Below are 24,776 nucleotides of genomic sequence, written 5' to 3'. Positions count from 1 at the left end.
ATACTCCCAAATAAAGGTTCTGCTCTAAGGGAAGATATGGATTTTAGCTGCTGCTGTGGGTAGTGCAGGGTTAAGTGCCAACGTGTTTAGGTGCAAAGTTATTCTTGAAGTTTCCAGCTCTAGCTAACTGCAGATGTAAAAGATATGACACTAATTTTAAAAATATATAAAAATAAAACCAGCACTTTGCAATAAAATCACAAAATTTTTTCATTGTGCCCCTTCTTTATCTAAGGACAACTACACTAGAAAAAGCAGATTGATAAAAAATACTCTTTTATCAATCCCTTTTTTTAATAAAATACCCTTTTCTAATTAAAAAAAGTTAAAAAGGTTCTTCCGAACTTAAATGTAATTAAGGAAAATTAACGTTTGGTTCTGATTTAGAAGTTGTTTTGGGTCGCAAAATTGTAAGCCACCTCAGAACAGCTATTTCCATCCAATTAACGAACTAATTTTAGAGCATTATTGAGGTATAATTGATACAATAAGCTACACATATTTAAAGGGCACAATTTGATTCATTTTAAGTTAATGTATCTGTGTCCTTACTATGAATTCAGAACATAGAAAAAAAACAAACTATTGATACTTCAACAACATGGCTGAATCTCCAAATCATTTATGGTGAATTACAGAAGCCAGACTAAAAAGGAGTACATACTATATGATTTCATTTCCATACATTTCTAGAAAATGTAAACAAAAAGCAGCTTTTAGCTTTTGGTTCAGAGGAGACCAAAGTGCAACTTTATTCTATCATCTCACATTTGGGTTTATCTAACATTGGCTGCCCCCACCATGTGGCCCAAGTTCAAACCCAATGGCTAAAACCTGCTCAAAATAAATAAATAAATAAATTGAACTTCATCAAAATTAAACACTTTTGCTCTTCAAAAGACACCGTTAAGAAATGAAAAGGCGGCTGCGCCGGCGCCGGCCCGGGAGTCGGATTTGGAGCGTGCGGCGCCGGTTGGGGCGGAGGGGGCGGCGCGGCGGAGCCTCCCGTGGCCTCGGACGCTCCTCCTGGCTCGAGGCCGCCGCCCGCCGCCCCCTGCGCCTCCAGCTCCTTCGCCCCGGCGGGCCTGGCCGCGGCTCCCGGCAGCTCACCTGGGCCGCGCTCACCTGGGCCGCGCTCACCTGGGCCGCGCTCACCTGGGCCGCGCTACCTGCCTGCGGCGCCTGGGCTCCAGGATGAAGGACCGGCCGGAGCAGCTGAAGGCCAAGCAGCTGACGCAGGATGATGATACTGATGAGGTCGGGATTGCTATGGACAACACAGCTTTTATGAATGAGTTCTTTTCTGAGATTGAGGAAACTCGGCTTAACATTGACAAGATCTCAGAACATGTGGAGGAGGCTAAGAAACTCTACAGTATCATTCTCTCTGCACTGATTCCAGAGCCAAAAACCAAGGATGACCTAGAGCAGCTCACGACTGAGATTAAGAAGAGGGCCAGCAACATCCGCAACAAACAGAAGAGCACGGAGAAGCATATTGAAGAAGATGAGGTCAGGTCATCGGCAGACCTTCGGATGTGGAAATCCCAGCACTCTGTCCTTTCTCGGAAGTTTGTGGAGGTGATGACCAAATACAATGAAACTCAAGTGGACATCTGAGAACGCAGCAAAGGGCGAATCCAGCGGCAGCTCGAAATTACCGGCAAAAAGACAACAGATGAGGAGCTGGAGGAGATGCTGGAGAGTGGCAACCCAGCCATCTTCACTTCTGGGATCATTGACTCACAGATTTCCAAGCAAGCCCTCAGTGAGATCGAGGGACGGCACAAGGACATCGTGAGGCTGGAGAGCAGCATCAAGGAGCTTCACGACATGTTTATGGACATCGCCATGCTGGTGGAGAATCAGGGTGAGATGTTAAATAACATAGAGTTGAATGTCATGCACACAGTGGACCACGTGGAGAAGGCACGAGATGAAACTAAAAAAGCTGTGAAATACCAGAGTCAGGCCTGGAAGAAATGGATAATTATCACTGTGGTAGTAGTTGTGTTGCTGGGCATTTTAGCATTGATTATTGGACTTTCCGTTGGGCTGAAATAAGAGTGGTCTAAGAGGCTGCTGCACTGAAATAAACTGATTTCACATCAGCCTGGTGTGGCCACCCTTGTCTTCAGATGAGAATAGAGTCTGAATGGCCTTCCTGAGAGCGAGTGCAACCCATTCCTTTGTTTCCTTGTGACCACCCTTGGACCTGACACTCAGCTAACAATCTAGCCCTGGGGGAATGCCATTTACCTGATGCGACCCTGAGTTCTCCTCAGAGCCTCCTCCTGCCCCACCGGCTCTCAAGTACCTTTTCTCCTGGACTGTGTGAACCCACCCTGCTTCCTTCCTCCCTGTCCTGTGTCAGATTTTGCCTTGCACCTGGGAAAGCCCCTGGGAGAGCCTCCCAAGGTGCTGTATTTTTCTACCTCATGGAGTATTCTCCCAGAAATTGCAATGTATTTTTTTAGGGAAGTATCTTCAACAAAGCAGAAGGATTCTTCTAAGTTTGGCAACAATAAGGCTTGCATCTGAGTCTTCTACCTGGCAGGATGCCAATCCTGTTTGTTGTCTCTATGTCCTGAAAACATGAGGGACTGGCAGATGTCATTTTGGTCTGAAGAGCTGACCTGTTTGAAATTCAGCCTTAAATTAAGTTCTTAGTTGTTCAGCTTGGAGGGCAACTTTGATTTTTCTGTATGTTGTAGTCTCTCATATTCACTCGAGGGATCAGGATGATACAGTCATCTGAGGTTATGCTTTGCAAAAGGCTGAGGGTATGGAATATTTGTTTCCATGTCTGAGACTTAGAAATTGCTGTGATGCTTTGTGAAGCTATTGCCTTGGGGCCAAAAATAATCAGGGATTTTAAACTGGGTAAGGGACAAGGTGCTAGAATCTTAAGCTCTGGAAATATTTCATGACACTGGTATATTCACTCATGTGTTCCACATGTATTCTAATTGTGTATGAGATGTTTGTACACGTGTGTGTCTCTCAGGAAGTAGGAAATAAAAATGGAAGATACTATGACCCCCCAAAAAAAAAAGCCAACTTTGAGCTAGGATAAAAATTGGGTAAAGGACATTTGCTTACCTCCAAATGAATCACTATGGAAATGTGATTTTCCCATATCATCAAGAAACTTGTTTTCTGGATGAGTACTGGGAGAATAAAATGAGAACTCTGGAGTGAGCTAAACTGATCCCAATTAAGTTTTTCTGCTTAGCAGACAGAAAGTATAATTTTTTGACAACCTTCCCCACATGCTGCCTGTGCTAGGCTTGTCCTGAGAACGTCCCTCAGTAATTGGATATTTACGTGGCCTACAGGATGTCCCATCTGCAGGGCTGAGTCAGTTGGGGAACACCAGAGGCTACACAGGACCTCTTCTTGATACTGGGTTAATGAGCTTGGCAGGTTCTTTGTCTTACCCAATTCTTATCATGTAAGCAGCAGCAGCCGCCAGGAAATCTTCAAGTGTAGCACAAGTCTGTGCTAATCCAGTGGTAAAATCTCTTAGATCCCCCGCTGGTCTCTGGCAGTCTCCTTGATTTGGGGTACCATGTATATTTTCAGCTTTGACTTTAATGCTTTCTAGGATGGGGTGAGCACCCTTAATTGAGGCACTATCCATTAGCTTCCTTTGCGAAGGCTACTTACTGCCGGTCACAATCCAGCACTCAGACAGAGCCAAGGGGATATTCTCTTGCCCACGGCTATGATGTCAGACAGTGCATGGGTTCTAGCAACAAGAGACAAGATCACCAAAGGCCTTTGCTCCCCTCTGACATGGAGACCTGGGGCTTACAGTTTGGAATACAACATGTGAAGGGTTTTGTTGTTGTTGTTGTTGTTTATATTTTTTAAATATAAATGTGATTATTTTATTGCTAATTTAAAAATAAAAATGACTTTATATTGATTGTAAAAAAAAAAAAAAGAAATGAAAGGCAAGCCACAAACTATGACAACATATATATCAGATGAAGGATTCATAGTCAGGATATACAAAGAATTCAATAAGGCCAGGCACAGTGGCTCATGCCTATAATCCCAGTGCTGTGGGAGGCCAAGATGAGAGGATCACCTGAGGCCAGGAGTTCAAGACCAGCCTGGGCAACATAGAGAGATCCCATCTCTACAAAAAAAATTTTAAAGAATATATAAGCATGGGGGTTCATGCCTGTAGTCTCAGCTACTCAGAAGGCTGAGGCAGGAGGATTGCTTGACCCCAGGGGGTCAAAGCTGCAGTGAGCTGTGACTGTACCACTACACTCCAGTCTGGGTGACAGAGCAAGACCTTGTCTCCAAAAAAAAGCTAAAACTCAATAAGTAGACAAACAATAGACCAGGGACTGACTCCAACCTGCTGACTCTTTGCTGCCAACCTTCCCTGAGACCCCTGCCTGACTTTGACTTCCTCCTTCCTCTCTTTGCTCTTGGACTGTTTGCCTGCATCTCACCTGGAATCTGCTCTCGTGATCTCTTCAGCTACAGGATTTGACTTGCTCACAGTATGTGCTATGGTTTGAATGAGTCGCCTCCAAAATTCAAGCACTGCCAATATAATAGTATTAAGATCTGGGGCTTTTAAAAGGGAAAGGACTCCCTATTCAATAAGAGGTGCTGGGAAATTTGAATTGCCATATGTAGAAGAATAAAATTGGAGTTCTATCTCTCACCATGAACAAAAAATTAACTCAAGATGAATTAAAGACTTAAACATAAGACCTGAAACTAAAATTCAAATGTAAGACCTGACACTATTAAAATCTTGAAAGGGAACCTGAGAAAAACTCTTCTGGCCATTGACCTAGGCAAAGAATTTATTATGAAGACCTCAAAAGCAAATGGAACAAAAACAAAAATTGACAAATGGAACAAAAACAAAAATTGACAAATGGAACTTAATTAAATGAAAAAGCTTCTTCACAACAAAAGAAGTAACAGAGTAAACAGACAACCTACAGAATGGGAGAAAATATTTGCAAATTATGCACCCAACAAAGGATGAATATTCAGAATGTACATGAAACTCAATTCAAAAAGAAAAAACAAACCCATTAAAAGTTGGTCAAAAGACATAAACAAACATTTCTAAAAAGAAGACATGCAAGCAGACAACAAACACATGAAAAAATGCTAGCCAGGCACAGTGGCTCTCGCCCGTAATCCCAGGACTTTAGGAGGCAGAGGCAGGTGGATCACTTGAGGTCAGGAGTTCAAGACCAGCATGACCAACATGGTGAAACCCCATCTCTACTAAAATTATAAAAATTAGCCAGATGTGGTGATGTGCACCTGTAATCCCAGCTACTTGGAAGGCTGAGGCAGAAGAATCACTTGAACCCAGAAGGTGGAAGTTGCAGTAAGCGGAGAATGCACCACTGCACTCCAGCCTGGGCAACAGTGTGATATTCTGTCTCAAAAAAAAAAAAAAAAAAAAAAAATCCTCACCATAACTAATCATTAAAGAAATGTAAATTGAAACCACAATGAGATATCATCCTACACCAATCAAAATGGATGTTACTAAAAAGTCAAAAAATAACAGGTGTTGGCAAGGCTGGAGAAAAAAGGAAACACACACATTTTTGGTGAGAATGTAAATTAGTTCAATCACTATGGAAAATAATACAGAGATTTCTCAAAGAGCTAAAAATAGACCTATCATTCAGCCTAGTAATCCCACTACTGAGTTTCTACCAGAAGGAAAAGAAATATTTGTATTAAAAAGACACCTGTACTCATATGTTCATCACAGCACTATTCACAATAGCAAACTCATGGAACCAACCTAATTGTCCATTAACAGTTGACTGGAGAAAGAAAATGGGGTATACATACAAAATGGAACACTATGCAGCCACTAAAAAGAATGAAATAGTGTCCTTTGCAGCAGCTTGGATGGAACTGAAGGCCATTACACTAAGTGAACTAACTCAGAAACAGAAATCAAATGCTGCATGTTCTCACTTATAAGTGGGAGCTAAACAATAGGTATGCATGGTCATAAAGTTGGAAATCACAGACACTAGTGACTCCAAAGAGGGGAAGAGTGTGTGAGGGGAAGTTGAAAATTACCGATCCAGTACAATGTTCATTCATCTCTACTAGTATGCAATATACGCATATAACAAACAAGCATATGTACCCCCTGGATCTAAAATAAAATATACTTGAAAAAAAATTGTAAGGTGATTAGGCCATGAGGGCTCCTCCCTCACGAATGAGATTAAGGCTCTCAAAAAAGAGTCCATGCAGAACTCAGTTAGCTTGCCCTTCCACCTTCCTCCATGTAAGGACATAGCGTTCTTTCCCTCCAGGGGATGCAGCCCTCACCAGACAACGGAACCTGCCAATGCCTTGATTTTGGACTTCTCTGCCTCTAGGACTGTGAGAAATAAATTTCTATTTTTTTATAAATTACCCAGTCTATGGTGTTCTCTTATAGCAGCACAAAAACAGACTAAGACAGTATTTGTAAACAGCCCATTCATCCCAAGGCTGACCCTATACTTACAGATATGTATCTCATTGATGGTTGCAGACTACAGCAGTCACACTCTCTTGATCTACATGTGACTCAATAGCAGCTGAGTGGACAGTTGTATGTGAACTCAGGCTGACCTCATAAGCAGCATCTTGCCTCAAGGTACACTATGCTCTCTGTCTGCCCTGGAAGTTCCCTAATCCTTGAGTTGCCTCTTAGCCTATAAAAAAGTGCAGGTAAGTTAAGTTATTCCTCCTCTCAGTATGTGAAAGAATCCCCTTTTGGATAAGGTAGCCTGTGTACATGGCTCTAAAGATAATAGGAGCTTTCACCATGCTAGCAGATATAAGGTGTATACCCAAATACACAGGCTTATTTTGATATTTATAATCAGCACACGTTAACAAAGTATTTGCTAAGTGGTACCCTGGGCAAGACACCAATGTGCTTTCTACCTCATGTCTCCCCTGTATAAAACAGGCATAATCGGACATGTTGAGAATGAAATGAGTATGGCATTTTCCCAAATGAACCAGGCTCCCCAGTGATGTCAAATTATCTTCAGCAACAGTTGGAAGAAATTTCAAAGAACTCACTTAGGACAATGTTCAGAAACAGAAATTCTAGAAATGATGACATTTTGCAAGCGAGGATGTCTTTAGCAAAAAATGAGGAATCTTTGTGGCAACTGTGGATGCTGGTGTGTATTTTAAACTGTTGAGTATTTGGTGACTGTTTTGGGGGGTCTTTGTGATTGTACACTATTAGGACTGCACATTTTAAGCAAGGGGTAAGGTGATGTCAGCACTATATTTTATCATCGTTAAAAGTTATAGCATTTTGGAGCACCTTTAAAAGGAGCGCTGGGCGAGGCATTGTTGCTCACACCTGTAATCGCAGTGCTTTGGGTGGCTGAGGTGGGTGGATCACTTGAGCTCACAAGTTTAAAACCAGCCTGGGCAACATGGCAAAACCCCATTTCTACAAAAAAAAATGCAAAAATTAGCCAGGCATGGTGGTGCACACCTGTGGTCCAAGCTGCTCAAGAGGCTGAGGCACAAGAATCACTTGAGCCTGGAAGTCGAGATGGCAGTGAGCCGAGGTGTGAGGATCACTTGAGCCCAGGAGATTGAGGCTGCAGTGAGCCAAGATCGTGCCACTGCACTCCATCCTGGGCAACAAAGCAAGACTCTGTCTAAAAAAAAAAAAAAAGCGCTGAAGAGTTAGTTAATAACTGCACTCCTCAGGCTTATTCCATTTCCCACCAATGCTCCCCAAACAGAAGATACTTTCTCACTCACTATAATCCAGGGAGTCACAGTGAGTATGACTTAATAAAGCCAAAATTCACATCCCAGACTGTGATCACTAAGTAAATCTTTCATCACCCAATTCTATCTGTTAAATATTGTACCTCTGATTATATTCTGAAGTGTCACAGCTCACTCAATTTCTAGGGGCAGTAAAAATTTTATATTTGAGCAGAGAAATCTGTGAGACAGAGAGAGTGAGAGAGTGTGTGTGTCTGTGTGTGTGTTTGTGTGTGTGTGTGAGAGGGAGAGAATCTGAATTGTATTCTTCTTTGTATTCTAAATACCTGTAATCACAGAGAATATTCTAGATGTTATAACTCCAGAAGAATTATGCCCAGCAAATTAAAACAATCCAAGTTCAAACACACACAGACATACACACACACATACACACACACACATATACACACACAGACACACACACACACTCAGTAAAGCTAAATCAATGAGGCAAATGGGTGAAGAAAAAGGACTACATGCTTTAAAATGAAGCTGACATTGGTTGGAACTCAGGCCTGCCACCCACTTAGTATGACTGAGAGCATTATTCCTGCAGACTGGGTTGAAAGCCTGATTCTACCATTTGTAAGTTGTGTGATTTTGGACAAATTATCTGGCTCTCTTTGTCTCTAGTACTTCATTGTAAAATGGGGCAAAAACAGTACCTATCTCATGGCAATGTTCTGAGTATTAGGTGATATAGCACTTACAAGAACTTGGGAGGGGCCGGGCACAGTGGTTCACACCTGTAATCTCAGCACTTTGGGAGGCTGAGGTGGGCAAATCACCTGAAATCAGGAGTTCAAGACCAGCCTAGCCAACATGGTGAAACCCAATCTCTACCAAAACTACAACAATTAGCCAGGCATGGTGGCACATGCCTGTAATCCCAGCTACTAGGGAGGCTGAGGCAGAAGAATCACTTGAACCCAGAGGTGGAGCTGGCAGTGAGCTGAGATCACGCCACTGCACTCCAGCCTGGGTAACAGAGTCAGACTTAGTCTCGAAAAAAAAAGAGGGGCTTGGGAGACTACCTAGCACATAAGTAGAACTCAAATATCAGCTATTATCATCATTATTATTATCATCATCGTTATTAACTGATTACACATCCTACGCAAGTTACTACTCTCCTTATGCCTGTTTCCCCTTCCATAAAACAGGTATAACAGATTCCTGTAAGACTAAAATGAGACAGCGGTGAGGAATTATCTGGGACAGTGCCTGGGTAAGGAAGCCCTCGCTCAGTCCCATGGGAAAATGTCATCTGAGTGTCCGGAGTTTAATGGTCACTAGTCAAGAAACACTACACACTTTGAAGTAACCGAAGGTGGTAGAGCCTGGAGTGGTAGCCAGCTTTATTTATTGTCAAGGCCAGCACTCTTCATCAACTCTCCTCATTAAAATTTGCCAATTAATGAGCAGTGGCATACCCCTTAGCAAAGGTCAGCAGCAACCTAAGCAAACTTATCAAAAATTCAAAGAGGTGCAGAGTTTGGGAAAAGTTCATTCTTCCCTTAATTAACGGATCTAATTACAATCCTGACATAACAAAATGCAAAATTCGCTCTTCAAAAGACACCAAGTCAAAGGTTTAACAGCCCAGATAACCTTCTCCTTTGGTACAGGCTGACCCAAATGTAGAGGAGGAGGGAGGAGGGAATCTTAGAGTGCAGTCAACAGGGTTGATGAAAGGGCTTTTCAAGAAATTAAAGCTTAGAAGCACATCAGAATCCCAGAGCAACAAAGGAATTGAGAGGGAATAAAAACACTCCTACATCCTGGGATCTGGGTGAACACAGAGTCAAGGCTTTCACTAATCTCCCTTCTTAGCAAACGTCAAAGTATTTATTTGGTGACCTTTCCTGGTTAGTTATGAATAGCACTTTAACATCCTAGAGTGTGGGTCTATAATTGTTGCCTCATTTAGATCACACCTAAAGTGCAGTAAGATGGAACAGCTCTGCTGTGCTTAAGTTGTTTCTGAAATAGCAGGTCCAGAATTTCAAACCAGGTATCGCTAACCACAGGCTTAGAAAAGGCAGCCTGACCTACAGCTCATCTCCTCCTCTAGGGGCTAGCATCTTGAGAGGGTGAGCTCAGTCTGCTTCATGACCTAGGATCAGTTTCACCAGAGACTTCAAAAACTCTGGCAACTTCAGATTTTTCTTCATTACATGAAAGTGAATGAAGGGGATAATAGAAACCATTAAATCTTAGTGCTTCCCACCAGTTTCAACAGTGTTCAAAACCCTTCATCAGCGAGAGACTTTTCCACTCCCAATGCCTCAAAAACTTCTACAGAAGTTCCTAAATAAGAAGCATACTTAGGGATTAGAAAAAACATATCACAGGGGCTGGGCATGGTGGCTCATGCCTATAATTCCAGCACTTTGGGAGGCCAAGGTGGGTGAATCACTGGAGGTCAGGAGTTCGAGACCAGCCTGGCCAACATGGTGAAACCCCACCTCTACCAGAAACACCATATATATACACATATATATACACACATATATATACATATATATATTTATATTTATATATTAGCCAAGCATGGTAGTGCGTACCTGTAGTCCCAGCTACTCGTAAGGTTGAGGCAGAAGAATTACTTGAATCCGGGAGGCGGAGGTTGCAGTGAGCCGATATTATACACTGCAGTCCAGCCTTTGTGACACAGTGAAACACCATCTCAAAAAATAAAATAAAATAGAATAGAATAAACACATCACAGAATACTATTAACCTGAAAGAGAAAACTGGTGCCCTGAGAAAGGAAACAACTCACCTAAGGTCAAAGAGAAAGGTAACAGTAGAGGACCTGCTGTCCACCCTCATAGCGTCAGATGTGCTTTTTCCACTCATTTAGTCATTTAATTGTCTGATAATTATTTAATGAGCATCTTGCATGTGTTAGACCTTTTTTAGTCACTGGGAAGTGGTTGTGTGTCCAAAGAAGACATGATGTCATGGAGTTTGCCTTCTACTGGAGGAAAATAGACAATAAAACCAACAAAGAAGCAGGAAAGATGCATCTGGGATCAGTGCTTACAGAGAATTAAACAGAGGAATGGGATAGTGACTGGCTGACTATTACAGATGGAACCACCAGGGAAGCTCTCCCTGAAAAGTGACATTTCAGCTGAGACTTGAGTGGCATGCAGGCTTTTCATGTGAGGACCAGAGGGAGGGCATAAAAGCAGACAGGGATGGTTGGTGCCAAGGCCTGGGGCTGCTGAAGGAGATGACGGAGGTGTAGCAGGGCATGGGTAGATAATACAGGACTCTGCACATCCATGATCATGTGTATGAATTTTATTACAAGTGAAATAGAATCCACTGGAGGGTTTTAAACAAGGAGTGATCTGAATTCTCTTAAAAAGATCATCCCAGCAGATGTGTAGAGACTGGATTAAAGGAGACAGGAGGATCAGGAAAAATAACTAATGGGTTGTAGGCTTAATACCCGGGTGATGAAGTAATCTTTACAACAAACCCCCTGTGTTTGTTGCCTATGTAACAAACCTGTACATGTATCCCTGAAAAGTTATAAATAAGCAGAAGCAGGAGGAGGAGGAGGAGAAGAAGGAGGGGGAGGAGGAGGAGGAGGAGGGGGGAGGAGGGGAGGAGGGGGAGGAGGGGGGAGGAGGAGGGGAGAGGAGGAGGGGGAGAGGAGGGGGGGGGAGGGGAGGAGGAGGGGAGAGGAGGGGGGAGGAGGAGGGGGGAGAGGAGGGGGGAGGAGGAGGGGGGGAGGAGGAGGAGAAGAAGAAGAAACGGAAGAAGAAGAAAGAAATAGTTCTTTTGGGCCAAATCGATGCCTATAAGATGCCCATGTGAGATACCAGCAAGACGACTGGATATAGAAATATACAAACCTGGGATTCTAGGAAGATGTCTGGGATAGGGGCATCCAGTTGGAAGTTACCACCTTAGGGCTGTTATTTAAAGTCATGGGATTGGATGAGGTCACCGGGCAAAAGGAGGAATGCTTGCGAAGCAGCAGTCCACCCCGCTCCTTTCCACGAGGAGCTCTGTGCTTTTTAATCTCATACACAGCAGTTCTTTGACAGTGCTTGAAAATAACAAAGGAAGTGAGGTGACTCTCGGCGTCCTTAGGCGCAGCGTGTTTGGAGTTGGTGCCTCTTCCCCATAATCAAAAGGCCCTCAGAGGTGAGACGCGAAGACGCACGCTCCCTGTGATGTGCGGCAGAGTGAACCCTGGTCCCTTACTCAAGTCCTTCATAAAGGAAAAGGAAAAAAAATCAATCTGCTTCCACAAAACTGTTGAGTTTTACTTACTGTGCACATGGGAGGAAAAAAGAAGCCGCCGCTCTTTTCTCAGAGCCCGGGATGAGGCTGCCCCCTAGTGTCCACTAATGAAGACGCCGCCGCTCTTTTCTCAGAGCCCGGGATGAGGCTGCCCCCTCGTGTCCACTAATGGTCATGACCCGCTCAGCAATCCAAAACCCATTTTTCCAAGTTGAAGCACACAGAGCTGCCTTTATTTTCTCCTGGCTTTTTTCTTATATAAAGCACCATTTTCTAGAAATCAATCCCATGACTTCCCATTAGAGGAAAATAGAAGCACGAGGAAATAAAAAAGGTCCAGATGACTTTAACCACCACTGAAACACTGAAAGGTAAGCTTTTTAGAAACACATCCTTCCTCCTAAAAGGCACTATTGTTTTTAGGAGGAAAAAAAAAAGCCGAACTCCGTGACTCACCGTAATCCCAGCACTTTGGGAGACTGAGGAAGGAGGATCACTTGAGTCCAGGAGTTTGAGACTCACCCATGCAACATAGCAAGAACCCTTCTCTACAAAAAAAAAAAAAAAAATTGAAAACTTACCCTGGCATGGTGCATGCCTGTAGTGCCAGCTACTCAGGAGGCTGAAGTGAGAGGCCCACCTGAGCCCGGGATGTCAAGGCTGCAGTGAGCTACGAATGCACCACTGCACTCCAGCCTGGGTGTCAGAGCAAGACCTTGTCCCAAAAAAAAAGAAAGAAAGAAAAATAACACACATCTTTCCCTGTCACACAAGTTATAATTCTAAAGCAGTGATATTGATGGCTTAACAGCTTCAGATACCTGGTGTTCCTTTAAGATGCCCTACGGAATATGATCTTGATGTGATTAGTGGGGCTGATTAACCAGAGTCTTGAAGTGGGCTCCCCTGAAGGCAGAACATGAGACAAGGATTTGAGTGCAGGTGATGTCTGAAGCAGGAGTGTGGAAGGCCAGGAGCAAAACAGGAAGGAGGAAAAAGCAGGTCTGGGTTATCGAGCTGTTTACGTTTGGGTCAATTGGAGCTCAGACCCACCAGGGAACTTCTGAGAACCCATGTAGAATTATGCAGCTAAAGGACAACAATCTGGTGTCTTTTTCTTCTTTTTTTCTTTTTTGAGATAGAATCATTCTTTGTCACCCAGCCTCAGCTCCCAAGTAGCTAGGATCACAGGCGAATGCCACCCGGTCTAGTCATTTTTATTTTATTCTGGAGACACGGTCTTGCTATGTTGCCCAGGCTGATCTCAAACTTACGGTCTCATGCAAATCTCCTGCTTTGGCCTCCTAGAGTGTTGGGATTACAGGCATGAACCACCACACCCAGCCTCTAGGGTTTCTTCCCTAAAGGATTCTACCATCTTTTAGAGAAGACAGACATTATACACATCTTTATGGTTAGAGGCACTTAATATCATCTTCTCTGGTAGACCACAGTGATCTTGATATTATAAATTATATTTTATATAAATTATATTTTAATCACCTTATATTTAATCAACCAACTCTCATTCCCTGTTGAAGGATTGGTCTCTTGCACATCTGGGATAAGGCAGTTGACTGTCCTTCCGTGGCTTTCAAAAGAGTCCTTAAGGCAGAAGAGAACAGGACACACATGGAAATGCTTGAGGTGAGATGCAGGCAGGAACAGGAACTGTCCACCTCCACTGGGCTGAAAAAGATGGGCAGAGGTGATGTGGCCTGGGTATGACCAGCATCTGTGTCCTCCAGGAAGAGTCTCATCTTGAATAACTTAGAGCACACGGTGCCACATTTGCTATTTGCTACTGTGCGAGCTTTGGCAAACTTCTTTGCCCTCTAAACCTTAATTTCTTCATCCATAAAGTAATTACAATGGTAGCTATAATTAAATGCTCTTCTAAATAATAAACATGTTAATATATGTGAGATGCCCAGTGCAAGAAGAAAAAAACGTTGTTATAGTATTGTTAATAAAATAATAATTATACGAGTAGTATCTCATCTGCCTTACTGCTTTCTAATTTTGGTTCACATTTATTGACTCCGTTTTGGTCTTGCTCTTACTCCGTTGCTTCTGTTTATTTAGACGCATGGTGGTTGCCTTCGCTTGTTTCCTCTCTTCCTTCTTCCTTCCGGACAAATACTGATTGAGCCCTAACTGTGCTTCAGGCACAGTGCTCGCCTGACTCTATAATCTCCTTTGTTTCTCAGGCTGTATTTAACATCCTTTCCTGAAGTACTGGAAATTCATTGCTTGTATAAATACTGGCTCCAACTAACGCCTATTCTGCACCACACGAATACTTTAAAATCTTGTCATGCCACACTGGAAGTGCAAAAAGACCAGAACTTGTATCTGAATGAGCAGCTAGTCACCTAGCAAAGTTGCACAATCCACCTCTCTGCACCTGCACCCCAAGCATGCGTTTAGGGAATGGTACAGAGTTGGCTTACTGTTTTTTATGTATTTGAAGACAAAAAATAATTTTTATTTTATTTGTAGGAATATGCAACAGCACAAATGCAGGAATTACACAGCACTAAAGACCACGTCTTATTCTCTTTTGCCTCCCCTGCTTTCCACCTACCCTAGTAACCTTCACTTGCTAAGTATACAATAAGCGTTAACTACTGTATTCATTCATTTATCAAATATTTTAAGCACTTACTATAATTGATCATTGATGTATTATGTGATGAAGAAGGAACACAAAGGTGATTAAAATATAGTTTATAATATCAAGATCACCGTGGTCTGCCAGAGAAGATAATATTAAGGGCTTCTAAGTATAAGGATGTGTGTAATGTGTCTGTCTTCTCTAAAAGATGGTAGAATCCTTTAGGGAAGAAACTCATGTTTGTAGTCCCCAAGGCACATAGTAGGCTCTTCTACCCATAAGAACTGGCAGAAGAAGAAAGGAAGAAAATAGAAAACTCAGTTGCTTCAAAGGAAAGAGAATACAGTCCACTGAAAAAGGATCTTGGAAAAGTTTTGTAATGGTTTGAATGGTTGTTCCTTCCAAAACTCACATTGAAATTAGCTACCATTGTAACAGTGTTGACAGGTGGGGCTTTTAAGAGGCGACTGGGCCATGAGGGCTCTGTCCGCATGGGTGGAATTACTGCTGTTATAAAAGGGTGAGTTTGATCCCTTTTGTCTCTTGGCTCTTCCACTCTTCTGCCATGTGAGGAATGGTTTCTCTCTTCCAAAAAATGCGGCCTTCAAGGCCTCATCTTGGGAGTGGAGACTGGGCCTTCACAAGGCACCAAGCCTGTGAGTGCCTTTGTCTTGAACTTCCCAGCCTCCAGAGCTGTGAGAAATAAATTTCTGTTCTTTATAAGTTACCTAGTCTGTGGTAGTCTGTTAGAACAGCACAAAATGGACTAAGACAAGTTTTGCAGATACGTTGAATTGAAGTGGAGAATATTTCAACAGACAAAAATGTGAAAAAAAGAGTACATGAGGCCTGGCACGGTGGCTCACACCTGTAATCCCAGCACTTTGGAAGGCCAAGGTGGGTGGATCACCTGAGGTCAGGAGTTCAAGACCAGCCTGACCAACATGGTGAACCCCTGTCTCTATTAAAAATACAAGAATTAGCCTGGCATGGTCACAGGAGCCTATAATCCCAGCTACTCAGGAGGCCAAGGCAGGAGAATCACTTGAACCCAGGAGGCAAAGCTTGCAGTGAGCCGAGATTGCAACACTGAACTCCAGCCTGAGTGACAGAGCAAGACTTCATCTCCAAAAAATTTAGAAAAGAAAGAGTACATGACCACCATATGTTGTTTAACAAGGGGGGACGCATTCTGAAAAATGTGTCGTTAGGCGATTTTATTATTGTGAGGACACCATAGAGAATACTTATACAAACCTAGATGGTATAGCCTACTACACGCATGGCTATGTGGTAAAGCCATTGCCCCCAGGCTGCAAACCTGTACAGCATGGTACTCTACTGAATACTATAAGCAACTGTAACACAATGTCAAGTATTCATGTCTCTAAACATATCTAAACATAGAAAATATAATGTGTGGTGCTATGACATTAGGACAGCCACTACATCACTAGGCAATAGGAATTTTTCAAATTCCTTATAATCTTCAGGGACCACCATCGTATATGCAGTCCATCAGTGACTGAAACATGGACGTGAAGCACGTGGCTATACTAGACGAAGGAAGCACAAGCAAAGATACAGAGTCAGGAAATATTTGTGCACACCCTGTGATAAGAGTATACAGTATGATGAGAATTGAGAGGGTTTATCAGGGAGTAACAGAAGAATACGCTAGAAAGAAAGTTTTAGACCAATTAAATGATTGAATCTTATGGATGGGGATCCACTTACCATCAAATGCAATTACCAGGGCACTGCAGGAAGAAGATTTACACCTTATTATTTACCAGAGAAAGGCTATATTTTGTTTTACCATGAAAGGGACATTGTCCAGAACAGTGATTTCTATAATTTAGTCCATAAGTTTATGGAAGGAGCTATCTAGATATTACACATAGTACACGAATCTCTATTCAAAAGATAATAGTCTATAGTTTTTTTTTCATAGGTTTTTGGGGAACAGGTGGTGTTGGTTACATGAGTAATTCTTTAGTGGTGATTTGTGAGATTTTGGTGCATTCATCACCCAAGCAGTATACACTGCACCCTATTTGTAGTATTTTATCCCTCACCCTCTTCCTATCCTTCCCCCTGAGTCCCCAAAGTCCGTTGTGTCATTCTTATCCCTTTTCATCCTCCCACTTATGAGTGAGAACATAAGATGTTTGATTTTCCAAAAGACATAGTCTATAGATTGAATGAATAATGTATTGTACACATTTGAAATATCTACGTATAAGGTTTTAATAAACAAAACAACTCATTTAAAATAGCTCAACGATTTGTTCAAAATAAATGGAAAATATAAGGACTATCACTATCTTAGCACTGATAATGGATCTAGAGATGATCAAATAAAAAATAAAACAGGGACTCTGGGTCTTCACAGATAATAATCTGGGGCAAGGTAACTAAAACTCATCATCGAAGTTTCTCTTTTTTTTTCCCAACTTTAGCAACAACCACTGTTTGTTAGACACTATGCCTGGAGAACAGTTGGAAGGAAGGTGGATTGGAAACTGTGAGACCAGTTAAGTAGTGATAGTGGCAGTAATTTAAGTGAGAGATGATGAATGTCTGAAGGTGATACCAGAAGAGGTAAAGACGATGAAGCAGCTATGAGAGATGAGGTATCTGTAAAATAAAAAGGACTAGTTGAACAAGATTAATTGGTATGCCAACGAGGCACACATTGAGAATATCTCCTATGTTTCTAACTGGTACAACTGTGATGCCTTTTTCTGAGTATGTTTGCATACCAGTGTGTGTCAAGAGGTGGAGGGAAGTGGCAGATTTTAAGTTCAGTTTTCTTTTTTTTTTTTTTTTTTTTTTTGAGACGGAGTTTCGTTCTTGTTACCCAGGCTGGAGTGCAATGGCGCGATCTCGGCTCACCTCAACCTCCGCCTCCTGGGTTCAGGCAATTCTCCTGCCTCAGCCTCCTGAGTAGCTGAGATTACAGGCATGCGCCACCATGCCCAGCTAATTTTTTTTTTTTTTTTTTTTTGTATTTTTAGTAGAGATGGGGTTTCACTATGTTGACCAGGATGGTCTCGATCTCTTGACCTCGTGATCCACCCACCTCGGCCTCCCAAAGTGCTGAGATTACAGACGTGAGCCACCACACCTGGCCCAAGTTCAGTCTTCTTGAATTAAGGAGTATTTGGAACATCCAAGACAGACTATTTCAGTACAACTGGTCAACACCACACTCTACCAAATGTGCCATTTTAGGTTCAATCAGGACCTTTATAACACTTATAAAAACAAAGTTTGAATTTTCAAAAAAGGGGAGAGTTGTTTCTCTCCACAAATCTGAGCAAAAAGCTCTCACTAAGTCAATTCACTGAAAGTTTTCTATTAACTCGTGGCTCTTCAAGGGACGGCACTCTCTCATTTATGTCAGTATCATCAGAACCTAGGCATTCAGGAAATGTTTGTTGAATTAATGTTAGAATACATTTCTGTTCTGTTCTTAAGAGTCTAAAAGACCGCTGAAAAGGAATCCAAGCCTGTAAACAGGCCTCTTTCTTTGGGAATCAGGCAAGAGGAAGGAGGAGCTAAAGGAAGCATCTTTCAGGCTAGGCATGGCAGCTCACACCTATAATCCCAGCTCTTTGGGAGGCCAAAGTGGGAGGATCACTTGAGGCCAGGAGTTCGAGACTAGCCTGGGCAACATGGTGAAAGCCGTTTCTACAAAACAAGATTTTTTAATTAGCCAGTGTAGTGGGAGAATTACTTGAGCCCAGGAGGTTGATGCTGCAGTGAGCTGTGATCCAGCCACTGCATTCCACCCTGGGCAACTGAATGAGACTTTGTCTCAAAAAACAAAAGGGCAGGGGCAGGTGATTTCTTCAGAATATAGCCAGTTGCTTCCTCCTACACTCATCCCCTGCCACTTGATTTCTACATAGAGTCTTAAACTAGAGAGATTAGCACATGTTTTAAAGAGGGGGAAGAAGAAGAGGAAAGGGAGGAGAGAATAAGGAGTAGAAAACCTGCCATAGTTCCCACTGGCTTTTCAGTGTATTAGTTCCAGACATTTACGAGGCCTGGTTCTGTATTATTTTGATACTCTTCTATCCTTTTCTGTTTAAGCTTAACCAAATTTAAAGAGTCTTCACTCCTTGAAACCAAATGGTTATGAACTTAGCAAATAGTGGATACTAAAACCTGATGAAGAGGAAGAGAGAATGGAAGGAAGCAAGGACAGAAAGAAATCTCTTTACACAGGCTGGCTTTCATGCATGGTACTACTGAATGTCGGTTTTTCTAAAGCACTCAAGAATTTCACAGAGCAGCTCACTCATCTTCAAACCTGAAAATCAGCAGAAACATTTAAAAAATTAAAGAGGGCTCAAATTTTGGGTCAGTGACACACCTGTTCCCAAAGGGTAACCCAGTCCCTGTGGGGATTGAGTCTGATATGGGATAATGTGAAGGACCTGGGCTTGATCATTAATCCTGGCCACAGTCTGTGGTGTTTGAGGGAAATAGAAAGGAGACAGTAAAGAGGAAAAACTGAAGGCTGAATTCAGCTGATAATAAATTAAAACGGGCCTCAAGAATGAGTAAATTCACATAATCCATGGAATAGGTCGCTTGGGGCACTCTACTAAGACACTGGTATAACCAATGTAACTAAGCGTCGGTGTTGAAATGCACTTCCCTTTTTTAATAACAATGCAGCTTGAAAATAGGAAAGATATTCATCCCCAAAGAATTCTCTGGAGGAGCTGCAAAATTACCTGCCTCCAGCTGGTATCTTGCTCTGTTAATGATTTGTATACAGGTGAACAAAAAGTTCAGTGCTCCTATTAATTACCTAAAAAGGGATTAATCTTCTTTTCACCAGGGAATTAGGAAATCAAGAGGTACATTACCTAATACTTCTCTGTATCAGAGATGTCAGAAATAAGTGTTCTTTCTTGTACATTCACCATGCTTTTCCCCAGTTTTCTTTCTTTCTTTTTTTTTTTTCTTTTCTTTTGAGACGGAGTTTCGCTCTTGTTACCCAGGCTGGAGTGCAATGGCGCGATCTCGGCTCACCGCAACCTCCGCCTCCTGGATTCAGGCAATTCTCCTGCCTCAGCCCCCCGAGTAGCTGGGATTACAGGCACGCGCCACCAAGCCCAGCTAATTTTTTGTATTTTTAGTAGAGACGGGGTTTCACCATATTGGCCAGGATGGTCTCGATCTCTTGACCTCGTGATCCACCCGCCTCGGCCTCCCAAAGTGCTGGGATTACAGGCGTGACCGTTTTCTTTCTACTCCTATTCTGTACACCGGTCTAGCACACCGGGAAAAAATAAATCCATATTTGGGTGAGCGAGCCTCTCCGGTCTCCAGGAGCGGCTTGGCCTTCTGAGCAGAGACGGCGGGAAGCGGCGGCGGTCCTCGGGCCGGATAGTGAGGCGATAGCGGCGCGGGCCCCGGGGGCTGGGGCAGCCTCGGGCGGCGCTGGCTGTAGCGGCGGCAGCTGCAGCGGCGCGGGCGCGGGCGCCGGCTGCCCAGCCGGGTGCTGGAGTTGGTGTTCTCTTACCTGGAGCTGTCCGAGCTGCGGAGCTGCGCCCTGGTGTGCAATCACTGGTACCGCTGCCTGCACGGCGATGAGAACAGCGAGGTGTGGCGGAGCCTGTGCCCCCGCAGCCTGGCAGAAGAGGCTCTGCGCACGGACATTCTCTGCAACCTGCCCAGCTACAAGGCCGAGATACGTGCTTTCCAACATGCCTTCAGCACTAATGACTGCTCCAGGAATGTCTACATTAAGAATGGCTTTACTTTACATCGAAACCCCATCGCTCTGATGGTGCAAGGACCAAGATTGGTTTCAGTGAGGGCCGCCATGCATGGGAATTGTGGTGGGAGGGCCCTCTGGGCACTGTGGCAGTGATTGGAATCGCCACAAAACGGGCCCCCATGCAATGCCAAGGTTATGTGGCATTGCTAGGCAGTGATGCCCAGAGCTGGGGCTGGAATCTAGTGGACAATAATCTACTACATAATGGCGAAGTCAATGGCAGTTTTCCACAGTGCAACAATGCACCAAAATACCAGATAGGAGAAAGAATTCGAGTCATCTTGGACATGGAAGATAAGACTTTAACTTTTGAACGTGGATATGTGTTCCTGGGGGCTGCATTTAGAGGACTTCCAAAGGTCTGCTTATATCCAGCAGTTTCTGCTGTACATGGCAACACAGAAGTGACTTTGGTTTACCTTGGAAAACCTTTGGATGGATGACGGTGGCTTTCTTGTGATGAAAGATAGAATGGCGGAGAGGTCTGCTTATAGGAAGTAGAACCATGAAGTGACAGTGTCATATGTGCATGTCCAAGAAACATCCTGAAAAACACATGAAGTTGAAAACTGGAGAAGCAACTCTACACCAGAGATTATCTTTGTGTTTCCTCTTTCTACTGGGCCAGAAAAATCCTCAGGGTTGCAGTTGGTTGAGTGGTCAGTTGACATATGCATGTTGCAACAGATGTTGTCTCTAAGTTAGCAATGTGTTATTTCCAGCTTTAAAGGTGAGATTGTAGAGATGCTGTCAAAGCGATAATATAAGAAAATAGCAAGATTTTTAAGTAGTGTGTTTGTGAAGACTGATCCCATCTTACAACTGCCAGTTCTTTCTCCAGTCCCTTTTTTTCCAGCCAGCTTGACTACTAGAAAATTATGAAACTGGTTGAGTTATATTTAATATTTTTAATATATTGAGAAGCATGGTCTGCCTGGACTGCACTTCTCTAAAAGTGAGATATAAAATTGTGCAGCTATTTTAAAAGTTGTATATACAATATGTGTGTTTAAAAAAAAACTGTAAAAAAAAAAAAAAGGACAGTTTGCTTTGTTCTAGTTCTAATTTCTTAAAAACCACTACATGGTTACGAAATTGGAATAACATTTGGAGACAGTTGGGTTAAATACAAAGAAAAGGATTTTAAGAGAAGATGTGTTTTATTGACTCATTTTGTATTATTTTTGGCTTATAATTCCCTGTTAGAGTCTGGTTTGTTTTTGTTTTTACTATCAAAATTATAGTAAAGATCTCTCAATCTCCTGGCTAAAGATTGAGGGAAGACAAATCTATTTCTAATTATACACATATCAGTAAGGATGTTCTCAACATCATAATAATGTGCATCTTTTGGTATCCGGTTTTATTTTTGGCCTTCTAAGAAAGTGTCTCCTAACCGGAATGTTGCCATTTGCTCTTAAAGGCCTCAAATATTAAAACTATTACTCATAGAGCTTAGGAAAAAAAGAATTGATTAATGGTCTTTTTATTTTGTAACCTTATAATGCTGTAGATATTATCAAAACAACTTTTAATTTCATATTGTTTACATCATGCAACTAATCTAAGCCTCAAACTCATTATTGGGGCTATAAAGAAAATGTTTACTTACCCACCTGAAACAGGTTAAGAATATTCTTAACCTCATTATAGATAATTGCCCCCATGGGACTTGAAATATAACACCTTGTGCTGAAAACTTCAGGTTGGCAATATTTGAAGGTTTCATTGTAGAAGATTTTAACATTAACTCCTGTTTTGACTTATAAATCTTATTTCTCATCACTAAAAATGCTTTTGAATTAATAATCCAACACACATGAGCTGAGAGTTTTTCTTTTGTTAGAAAATAAACTGACATCATCTTTCTGTATGAAAGTATAAATTGTATGGTTTTAGGTACATAAGAATTGACAAAGGAAAGTGAAATCTTTGTACTTCTGAGTTATTGCTGTATTTATATTTTGTTTTAAATCTAATAAGGGACAGCAAGCTGCCGGTTGGGATTCTTGGGTTGCTCCTTGAGAGTTAAGATTGTCAATACTCCTATGAAACAAGGGATTTCAGCCATAGAACAAAGGTTTATTGTTGCCACCTGAAAGGTTTACAAGTATTTATTGTGTATTTGATACACTGCTTGAAAAGATGAAATCTATTCAAGATTCTTTCTGATGTCCAAAATAAATAAATAAATAAATAAATAAATAAATAAATAAATCCATGTTTGTCTTGGTTTTTGCTGAAATCCTGGAGGTAGAAATAATGGGGCATGAACTTTGTAAGCCAGAGCACATGGTAGATAACCATACCTTTCACTTCACCATCAGAATGTCCCCTTCCCCCTACATTCTCCCATATCAATCACTCCCTGAATGTGTATTTCACTTCAGTTGGTCATGGGATCCTCAAAATGTCCACAGCCTTTTTTAAAAAAATGTTTAACTTTTATTTTACATTCAGGGCTACATGTGTAGGTTTGTTATATAGGTAAATTGTGTGTCACTGGGGTCTGGTGTACAGATTATTTCATCTCCCTGAATTAAGAATACTACCTGATATGGCTTGGCTCTGTGCCTCACCCAAATCTCATCTTGTAGCTCCCATAATTCCCACCTGTTGTGGGAGGGACCCAGTGGAGGATAAGTGAATCATGGGGATGGATCTTTCCTGTGCTGTTCTCATGATAATGAATGGGTCTCACGAGATCTGATGGTTTTACAAACGGGAATTTCCCTACACAAGCTCTCTTTGCCTGCTGCCATCCATGTAAGATGTGACTTGCTCCTCCTTGCCTGCTACCATAATTGTGAGTCTTCCCTAGCCATGTGGAACTGTAAGTCCAATAAACCTCTTTCTTTTGTAAATTGCCCAGTCTCAGGTCTGTCTGTATCAGCAGCATGAAAATGGACTAATATAATATCCACTAGGTAGTTTTTCAATCCTCACTCTCCTCCCACCCTCCACCTTAAATTAGGAGCCAGTGCATACTGTTCCCTTCTTTGTGTTCATGTGTGCTCAATAGTCAGTTCCCACTTATAAGTGACAACATGTGGCATTTGGTTTTCTGTTCCTGCATTAGTTCACTTAAGATTATAGCCTCCAGCTCCATCCATGTTGCTGCAAAGGACATGATCCCATTATTTTTTATGGCTGTGTCATATTCCATGGTGTATATGTGCCACATTTTCTTTATCCAGTCTACCGTTGATGGACATTTAGGTTGATTCCATGTCTTTGCTGTTGTGAATAGTCACGGAGTTTTCTAAAATAACACTAGGCTTACTCACTCACTACACTGACTATGGTTGGAGTCTTAACTGTAATAGTCTCCAGCCTTGCAATTCACCTTCCATTTGTGACCTCTACTCTAAACTGCAATGTGGATTTCCCCCATCTTCATTGCCTTGTGCAAATATCCCAGCAGATACGACATTGTCTTAGGGGCACTCTATCACATTCCAATTCTCAAGAAGGAGAGCGTTCTGGAATGTTCACCCCAAATTAAGTAACACTACATAGAACTTAAATCAAATAGGATATTCAGTAAGATCTTTTTTGTTTTTCTGAAAACTGTTCATGTGTGTCATTATGTTCAGGAGCTGAAATAATCAGCACCTGTAATGACTTAAATGGAGATGTAAAAGGTAAGAGCTCAGCCTTGCAAATAACGTGAAGATGTGGGGGAAGAAACTATTGAGTGAAATGCAATAAGCAGCTGTCTATTACATATGAATAAGATGCCTTAAAACTTAAATCCTACTATTATATCATAAAAATCCTTATAGAGTTCAAGGCTGCAGTGAGCTATGATTATGCCACTACATTCCAGTCTGAACAACAGAGTGAGACTCTGTCTCAAAAAACATCCCTGTAGAGTTGCTGTTGTACCATATCTCCATCTCATAGAGCAAGTATTAGGCTTTATCATCCCTATAGCACAGGTGAAAAATCTACTGAATCTGAGAGAAGGGAAAAGACAAAAAAAAAACCTCTGCTCCTAGGGAAGTGGCAAGAGCACATGCTGAGCCTAGACCGTTACAGACCTTCTAGCCCGGTGTGGTGGCTCACACCTGTAATTCCAGCACTTTGGAGGCCAAGGTAGGTGAACTGCTTCGAGCCCAAAAGTTTGAGACCAGCCTAGGCAGCATGATGAAACCCTGTCTCTAAAAAAGTAAAAAAGTGGCCGGGCACAGTGGCTCATGCCTGTAATCCCAGCACTTTGGGAGGCCGAAGTGGGCAGATCACGAGGTCAGGAGATAAAGACCGTGCTGGCCA

At 42.3% G+C, this 24,776-nt stretch overlaps 2 pseudogenes; both read left to right on the top strand.

Annotated features, from left to right (window-relative positions):
* The first annotated feature begins 1,194 nt into the window (after nucleotides 1–1,194).
* Nucleotides 1,195–2,362, top strand: LOC105714102 (syntaxin-3-like; annotated as a pseudogene).
* A 10,059-nt stretch (nucleotides 2,363–12,421) lies between these two features.
* Nucleotides 12,422–22,719, top strand: LOC105706882 (F-box/SPRY domain-containing protein 1-like; annotated as a pseudogene).
* The last annotated feature ends 2,057 nt before the right edge of the window (nucleotides 22,720–24,776 follow it).

This window comes from Aotus nancymaae, unplaced genomic scaffold, assembly GCF_030222135.1.
Source record: "Aotus nancymaae isolate 86718 unplaced genomic scaffold, 86718_ANA_hifiasm-v0.15.2.pri h1tg000030l, whole genome shotgun sequence".
In the NCBI taxonomy this organism is placed as follows: Eukaryota; Metazoa; Chordata; class Mammalia; order Primates; family Aotidae; genus Aotus; species Aotus nancymaae.
The sequence above is the reverse complement of the archived record's forward strand: the minus strand, read 5'-3'. Positions and strand labels throughout refer to the sequence as shown.